We start from the raw sequence: 9831 nt of genomic DNA, 5'->3' as shown, positions 1-9831 counted from the left end.
TTAAGTCAAAGTTGAAGAGTAGGACTAGTATACTTGATTCCTCAATTTCGCTTGAATCTTGGAATCACTACATAGAATGCCAATAAACCGATAAAATAAGTTACAAACACTATTTATAAATATAAATGAGTTATAATACCATAAAATAATTTGAAGTCTCAAAAATTTAATTAATTTTGATATCCAAAGACGTACAAACTCTCAAAAACCCTTAAATGCCCTAAAACCAAAATTTATAAAATTTAACCTTAAAAAGTCTATAAAAATAGCTATGAACCTTATAATATGTTCTTATAATAATTAAAATTATGAAAATAAATTCAAGGAAAATAAAATTTTAAACTATCAACATTTATTCCTAATTAGCAAGTTAAATCAATAATTTAATGAAACAAATCATGTCTTAATGAATACTTTATAAAAAAAAATGGGAATATTTATAAAAATTGAGGGAAAATGATATAAAATAAATGGAAGAGGTGGGGAGTCTCCCTCCTCATTGAAAGTTCGGATTTCCCTCCCCATATCTCTCCTCTTCCCAACACAAAATCATTCTTCTTCTCTCTCACACTCCATCTTCCCTCATTCTCTCTTATTTCTCTCTCACACTCTCACACACATTTTCTCTCTTCCTCCCACTATGAAACACGAAATGTTACAGCCAACATGTCCAAGAACACTCATGATACTCAAAATCTTCATCATCTAGCGGTGTTCATTAAGGTAGAACACGATTTCCTTTCACTTTCCTTCAAGTTTTCAAGGATTTTCTGGCATTAATTTCTTTGTTCTTCTACACCATTCTCTTAGAAAATTTGTGTGAATGTTCATTCACTTTAGTTTTGATGATGATGGTGGTATATTTTCACCAAAAACATCTTGCATGTTACAAAATGGTGAAGATCCATGACCTAAACCTAAGTCAAAACCATGAAAATGCACTTTTCTACATGTTTTGGTAGAAAACACCACATGCATCCAAAGTTTTCTTTCAAAAACGAATTTTGAACATTTCAAACTCATGAATGATCTTCAAACCAACATGCATGTGATGATCTTCAAGCTTAGATGCTAGATCTTCAAAGTATGTTGTTAAAAGCTTTCAAATATGTTCATGAAGGATTTATTTCCAAATAAATATTTAAAACTTTTTTTTTGACCAAATCCGATTTTTCCCAGATTCACGTCAACAAAATAAGATGCTCTGTAAATTTCCAAAAAAAATTCATTTTTCTCGAATTATTATAATTATTTTAACAAAATAGGGAAACAAATCATTCAAAAGACTTTACGATGTCTATAAATGCTAGTTAAATTTGTAGACGACCCCTATTCTAAATACTGACCTCGCAATAATTTTCATCGATTTTTGTTACCGTTTAGTGTGGTTTTGAAATCTCTTTTTGTTTAGTACAAATAAATCATAAAACCACTTTAGGGAATGTGAAAACGATACCTAACAATTTTCGCAGCTTATACACTCTGTGGAGGACTTAGAAAAACATTTTCAGAATTTTTCATATTGTATTACTATTTTTCTCCGATTTTTGTATTTACAATGGACTAAAAACAGGAAAAATAGTTTTACTCATCCAAAAATTATGAAAATTTACCAGAACATCTTGTAGTACATTAGCAGGCTACATAAAAACCTTGATGATTTTTCTCTTCTTTATATTATTTTTCTTCTATTTTCCCAGATTAAATACACTTAAACCCAATTTTTATTAGAATAAATACACAAAAATCATAAAATTGGGTTAAACAGTTTAAAAATTCATTTTTATATTTTTAACAGCTTAATATTGTTTAATAACAGTGCTAAAAAATTTTTGGGCAATTTTTGGAAATTTTTTTATATTTATTTCAATATTTATTAGAATAAATACACAAAAATCATAAAATTAGGTTAAACAGTTTAGAAATTTATTTTTTCATTTTTCCCAGCTTAATAATTTTTGTTAACAGTGTTAAAAAAATTTTGGGAAATTTTAGAAACTGTTTTCTATTTATTTCAATTTTTATTATAATAAATACTTAAAAATCATAAAATTGGATTAAATAGTTTTGAAATTCATTTTTATTTCAGCTTAATTATATGTAATGGAAGTATTATAAAAAGCTTGGGGAATTTTCTTAACCCATTGCTATTTTTCATAAATTTTTATCAATTTAGAGAATTAAATATATGAAAAATGGTTATACATATCCATAATCCATGAAAATTTATCTGGGAGTCTTTTAATACATTTAGAACCAAAATCGGAAGCTTGGTAATTTTTATTAACTGTTTTGTATTTTTCATAATTTTATGGTTTTTCAAGAAACTAAAATGGTGAAAAATAGTTAGGCGAATCAAAAATTCAAGAAAATTTATCCTGAGGTCTTTGACTTCAATTAAAACTGAAATGAAAAGTTTGGGAAATTTTAGAACTAAATTGATTTAGGTTTCGAATATTTAATCATTAGAACACCTCTTAAAATGTTAAATATTAACATTTAATAGTGAGAAATTACACTTAAATTGTTATATAAAAATTGATTCATTGAAATTTAATTTTCACAGAAAAATACTTATAACTTATCAATATTAAGTTTTAACACACTATTGACATAATTCTATTGTAGTAGTAAGTATACTAGTGTTAGATTTCGATTAGAGATTCACTAGCGTATACCATTATTATAGGAATCAATTGTGGTGCGAGTGGAGCGTAGTCAAGGCACCATTTGCATCATCCCAATTAATATTTTGAGTATTCACCACTCCCCTATTTTCGGTTTTTAAATGTTTTGGGGTGTAAAAGCATGTCGGCAAACTATTTATATATGTTCTATTTATTTGACTCGTATAAACTTGGTTCCTATATTTTGTATATTGTGAGTATTCACGCACTCCGCTATTTTCAGTTTGTATGTTTTGGGGTGGAAAAGCATGTCCCGAAAAACTAATATTTGAATGTTATATTTAAATTTATTTGTATCAAACATGATTGCTATTTTATTGCTATATCTCTATGTATGTCTATGCAACACGAAACATGAGAACTTATCATATTAAGGCCCTTCCCTTATCTATAACCATTAACTCTTTGAGCCAATGGTCATTATGGATAGCGCTATTAGGAATTGACAACTCCACACTCGCCCTATTGCTGGAGTGCATGATACCATATTAATCTATGGACCAATAAGCATAGATCTTGATAGGGCTTCAGTCATAGGTTTGGTTGAGAACTCATTGTTTGCTCATACACATACAAACTCGTTACTCAATATAGCAATAAACTTGTTTATTAATTATAGCAATCAACTTTGTTTCTCATTATAGCAATGAACTTTGTTTCTCATTATAGCAATAAACTTTGTATCTCATTATAACAACAAACTTTTTTTTACTAAATAATTATTTACTTGTTTTAGCAACAAACTTGGTTGCTTCTTACAGTAACAAAGTTGTTCGCTCCTTGTAGCAATGAAACTTGTTTACTCATTTTAGTATCAAACTTTACATCCCATGAAGATATGAACGTTGCATCTCTTTTGGGCAACATACTTTATTTCTCATGATGACAACGAACTTTGTTTACAAAAACTTATTTACTTATTTTAGCAATGAACATTTGTTTATAGAAACTTTTATCAATATTCAGATTATCATGAATTTCAAACTATATTATGTTATAAACTTGTGAGTACTCACCAACTATTTTTATAGTTGACGCTCGTTTTACATGCTTTTTTAGGAATCATCGAGTAAGTGGCACTTAGGGACACTTCACTTTTAGGAGCATTCGCATGAGTTGTATTTCTATTTTCATTGTAATTTCTTTCACAAGAAACGTACATTCAGAGCAGTTAGGTCTTGGTAGAAGACTACATTCAGAGCAGTTAGGTCTTAGTAGAAGACACCTTCATATAATAGTAGGAATCATAGGGATTTCTAGGGTTTTCAAACATTTACAGTTGTTTTACAAACATTTTCATACTTACAGTTCATATACACTTTCAATACTTACAATTCATATACTTACAAATTCATACATACAAATACTTACTTACAAATTAAGACACTAAATTACTAATGATCTCACCAGCTTTAAAGCTGATACTCACTTTCAAAATTACTTGTATCCTCAGGTCATCTATAGACAGGTACAGATGAAAGGTTTAGAGAAGATGGAGCTCGTTCAAGACTCATCTTTCATTTTGATTTATGCTTTAGTGTCTATTATAATTTGACAGAACACACTTGTATAATAATTATTTTATTCCACTATGTTGGAGGCTTTTGTGATCAATAAAGACTATGCATTTCGTACCATACAGGTAATGCCTCTAGATCTTTAGAGCAAAAACCACTGCTCCCAGTTCGAGGTCATGTGTGGTATAGTTGACTTCATGGTTCTTAAGCTGTCTTGAGGCATAAGGTATAACTTTTCCTCACTGCATAAGAACACAGCCTGGCCCTTGTTTGGATGCATCGCAATAAACTATAAAATTTTGTGTCCCTTCTGGGAGGGATAAGATCGGTGCGCTGTAAATGACATGCTTTAGTGTTTAAAAAGTAGTTTCTTGTTTCTCCTCCCATATGAATATGTTTTTAGGTCATGGTGGTGAGTGGCTTTGTGATACTTGAAAAGTCTTGAATGAATCTCCTGTAGTAGCCAGTGAGACCTAAAAATTGACGAATTTCTATTGGGGTTCGTGGGGTCGCCCAACATTCGATATCCTTAATCTTGGAGGGATTAACATGTATTTCATCCTTGCTAACTACATGACCTAGGAAATCCACCTTTCGAAACCAGAATTCACATATTGAGAACTTCACATACAATTTCTCTACCCTCAAAGTTTCCAAGACTTGTCGCAAGTGTTGGTTGTGTTCTTCCTTACTCTGAGAATAGACTAGTATATCGTCATTGAAGACTATAGAGAACTTGTCTAAATAAGGTCGACACACTCGATTCATTAAGTCCATGAATACAGCGGGTGCATTCGTTAGACCAAAGGGCATCGCTACAAATTCGTAGTGACCATAGCGAGTTCTGAAAGCAGTTTTTGGAATGTATGTCTCCTTTACTTGTAGTTGATGGTATCCTGATCTCATGTAAATCTTGGAGACGAAACTAGCTCCTTGGAGTTGATCGAAGAGGTCATTGTGACAACCGTCAAAATTCGAGTTAGTTCCATATTTGAATAAACTTAGTTGCACATATAGGCACTACACATACTATACTTAGTAACTAGAAGCTAAGTTATAACCTACTAGAAACTTGGAAACAATTAGAATCAATGGATAGTGTACTTAGATTTCACATTGATATGTGAATTCTACTACTACTTAACTGTAGTGACTATCCATATTTGGGTTAATCTTTGACTCAAACACCATTTCATGAATCATATACACACATCATGCACTTGACCTAGAAGTAGAAGTTCGTTTAAAGTCTCATAGAAACTTAAGTCAAAGTTGAAGAGTAGGACTAGTATACTTGATTCCTCAATTTCGCTTGAATCTTGGAATCACTACATAGAATGCCAATAAACCGATAAAATAAGTTACAAACATTATTTATAAATATAAAAGAGTTATAATACCATAAAATAATTTGAAGTCTCAAAAATTTAATTAATTTTGATATCCAAAGACGTACAAACTCTCAAAAACCCTTAAATACCCTAAAACCAAAATTTATAAAATTTAACCTTAAAAAGTCTATAAAAATAGTTATGAACCTTATAATATGTTATTATAATAATTAAAATTATGAAAATAAATTCAAGGAAAATAAAAATTTAAACTATCAACATTTATTCCTAATTAGCAAGTTAAATCAATAATTTAATAAAACAAATCATGTCTTAATGAATACTTTATAAAAAAAAATGGGAATATTTATAAAAATTGAGGGAAAATGATATAAAATAAATGGAAGAGGTGGGGAGTCTCCCTCCTCATTGAAAGTTCGGATTTCCCTCCCCATATCTCTCCTCTTCCCAACACAAAATCATTCTTCTTCTCTCTCACACTCCATCTTCCCTCATTCTCTCTTATTTCTCTCTCACACTCTCACACACATTTTCTCTCTTCCTCCCACTATGAAACACGAAATGTTACAGCCAACATGTCCAAGAACACTCATGATACTCAAAATCTTCATCATCTCACGGTGTTCATTAAGGTAGAACACGATTTCCTTTCACTTTCCTTCAAGTTTTCAAGGATTTTCTGGCATTAATTTCTTTGTTCTTCTACACCATTCTCTTAGAAAATTTGTGTGAATGTTCATTCACTTCAGTTTTGATGATGATGGTGGTATATTTTCACCAAAAACATCTTGCATGTTACAAAATGGTGAAGATCCATGACCTAAACCTAAGTCAAAACCATGAAAATGCACTTTTCTACATGTTTTGGTAGAAAACACCACATGCATCCAAAGTTTTCTTTCAAAAACGAATTTTGAACATTTCAAACTCATGAATGATCTTCAAACCAACATGCATGTGATGATCTTCAAGCTTAGATGCTAGATCTTCAAAGTATGTTGTTAAAAGCTTACAAATATGTTCATGGAGGATTTATTTCCAAATAAATATTTAAAACTTTTTTTTTGACCAAATCCGATTTTTCCCAGATTCACGTCAACAAAATAAGATGCTCTGTAAATTTCCAAAAAAAATTCATTTTTCTCGAATTATTATAATTATTTTAACAAAATAGGGAAACAAATCATTCAAAAGACTTTATGATGTCTATAAATGCTAGTTAAATTTGTAGACGACCCCTATTCTAAATACTGACCTCGCAATAATTTTCATCGATTTTTGTTACCGTTTAGTGTGGTTTTGAAATCTCTTTTTGTTTAGTACAAATAAATCATAAAACCACTTTAGGGAATGTGAAAACGATACCTAACAATTTTCGCAGCTTATACACTCTGTGGAAGACTTAGAAAAACATTTTCAGAATTTTTCATATTGTATTACTATTTTTCTCCGATTTTTGTATTTACAATGGACTAAAAACAGGAAAAATAGTTTTACTCATCCAAAAATTATGAAAATTTACCAGAACATCTTGTAGTACATTAGCAGGCTACATAAAAACCTTGATGATTTTTCTCTTCTTTATATTATTTTTCTTCTATTTTCCCAGATTAAATACACTTAAACCCAATTTTTATTAGAATAAATACACAAAAATCATAAAATTGGGTTAAACAGTTTAAAAATTCATTTTTATATTTTTAACAGCTTAATATTGTTTAATAACAGTGCTAAAAAATTTTTGGGCAATTTTTGGAAATTTTTTTATATTTATTTCAATATTTATTAGAATAAATACACAAAAATCATAAAATTAGGTTAAACAGTTTAGAAATTTATTTTTTCATTTTTCCCAGCTTAATAATTTTTGTTAACAGTGTTAAAAAAATTTTGGGAAATTTTAGAAACTGTTTTCTATTTATTTCAATTTTTATTATAATAAATACTTAAAAATCATAAAATTGGATTAAATAGTTTTGAAATTCATTTTTATTTCAGCTTAATTATATGTAATGGAAGTATTATAAAAAGCTTGGGGAATTTTCTTAACCCATTGCTATTTTTCATAAATTTTTATCAATTTAGAGAATTAAATATATGAAAAATGGTTATACATATCCATAATCCATGAAAATTTATCTGGGAGTCTTTTAATACATTTAGAACCAAAATCGGAAGCTTGGTAATTTTTATTAACTGTTTTGTATTTTTCATAATTTTATGGTTTTTCAAGAAACTAAAATGGTGAAAAATAGTTAGGCGAATCAAAAATTCAAGAAAATTTATCCTGAGGTCTTTGACTTCAATTAAAACTGAAATGAAAAGTTTGGGAAATTTTAGAACTAAATTGATTTAGGTTTCGAATATTTAATCATTAGAACACCTCTTAAAATGTTAAATATTAACATTTAATAGTGAGAAATTACACTTAAATTGTTATATAAAAATTGATTCATTGAAATTTAATTTTCACAGAAAAATACTTATAACTTATCAATATTAAGTTTTAACACACTATTGACATAATTCTATTGTAGTAGTAAGTATACTAGTGTTAGATTTCGATTAGAGATTCACTAGCGTATACCATTATTATAGGAATCAATTGTGGTGCGAGTGGAGCGTAGTCAAGGCACCATTTGCATCATCCCAATTAATATTTTGAGTATTCACCACTCCCCTATTTTCGGTTTTTAAATGTTTTGGGGTGTAAAAGCATGTCGGCAAACTATTTATATATGTTCTATTTATTTGACTCGTATAAACTTGGTTCCTATATTTTGTATATTGTGAGTATTCACGCACTCCGCTATTTTCAGTTTGTATGTTTTGGGGTGGAAAAGCATGTCCCGAAAAACTAATATTTGAATGTTATATTTAAATTTATTTGTATCAAACATGATTGCTATTTTATTGCTATATCTCTATGTATGTCTATGCAACACGAAACATGAGAACTTATCATATTAAGGCCCTTCCCTTATCTATAACCATTAACTCTTTGAGCCAATGGTCATTATGGATAGCGCTATTAGGAATTGACAACTCCACACTCGCCCTATTGCTGGAGTGCATGATACCATATTAATCTATGGACCAATAAGCATAGATCTTGATAGGGCTTCAGTCATAGGTTTGGTTGAGAACTCATTGTTTGCTCATACACATACAAACTCGTTACTCAATATAGCAATAAACTTGTTTATTAATTATAGCAATCAACTTTGTTTCTCATTATAGCAATGAACTTTGTTTCTCATTATAGCAATAAACTTTGTATCTCATTATAACAACAAACTTTTTTTTACTAAATAATTATTTACTTGTTTTAGCAACAAACTTGGTTGCTTCTTACAGTAACAAAGTTGTTCGCTCCTTGTAGCAATGAAACTTGTTTACTCATTTTAGTATCAAACTTTACATCCCATGAAGATATGAACGTTGCATCTCTTTTGGGCAACATACTTTATTTCTCATGATGACAACGAACTTTGTTTACAAAAACTTATTTACTTATTTTAGCAATGAACATTTGTTTATAGAAACTTTTATCAATATTCAGATTATCATGAATTTCAAACTATATTATGTTATAAACTTGTGAGTACTCACCAACTATTTTTATAGTTGACGCTCGTTTTACATGCTTTTTTAGGAATCATCGAGTAAGTGGCACTTAGGGACACTTCACTTTTAGGAGCATTCGCATGAGTTGTATTTCTATTTTCATTGTAATTTCTTTCACAAGAAACGTACATTCAGAGCAGTTAGGTCTTGGTAGAAGACTACATTCAGAGCAGTTAGGTCTTAGTAGAAGACACCTTCATATAATAGTAGGAATCATAGGGATTTCTAGGGTTTTCAAACATTTACAGTTGTTTTACAAACATTTTCATACTTACAGTTCATATACACTTTCAATACTTACAATTCATATACTTACAAATTCATACATACAAATACTTACTTACAAATTAAGACACTAAATTACTAATGATCTCACCAGCTTTAAAGCTGATACTCACTTTCAAAATTACTTGTATCCTCAGGTCATCTATAGACAGGTACAGATGAAAGGTTTAGAGAAGATGGAGCTCGTTCAAGACTCATCTTTCATTTTGATTTATGCTTTAGTGTCTATTATAATTTGACAGAACACACTTGTATAATAATTATTTTATTCCACTATGTTGGAGGCTTTTGTGATCAATAAAGACTATGCATTTCGTACCATACAGGTAATGCCTCTAGATCTTTAGAGCAAAAACCACTGCT

Source organism: Lactuca sativa, chromosome 2, assembly GCF_002870075.4.
Source record: "Lactuca sativa cultivar Salinas chromosome 2, Lsat_Salinas_v11, whole genome shotgun sequence".
Classification (NCBI taxonomy): Eukaryota; Viridiplantae; Streptophyta; class Magnoliopsida; order Asterales; family Asteraceae; genus Lactuca; species Lactuca sativa.
The sequence above is the reverse complement of the archived record's forward strand: the minus strand, read 5'-3'. Positions refer to the sequence as shown.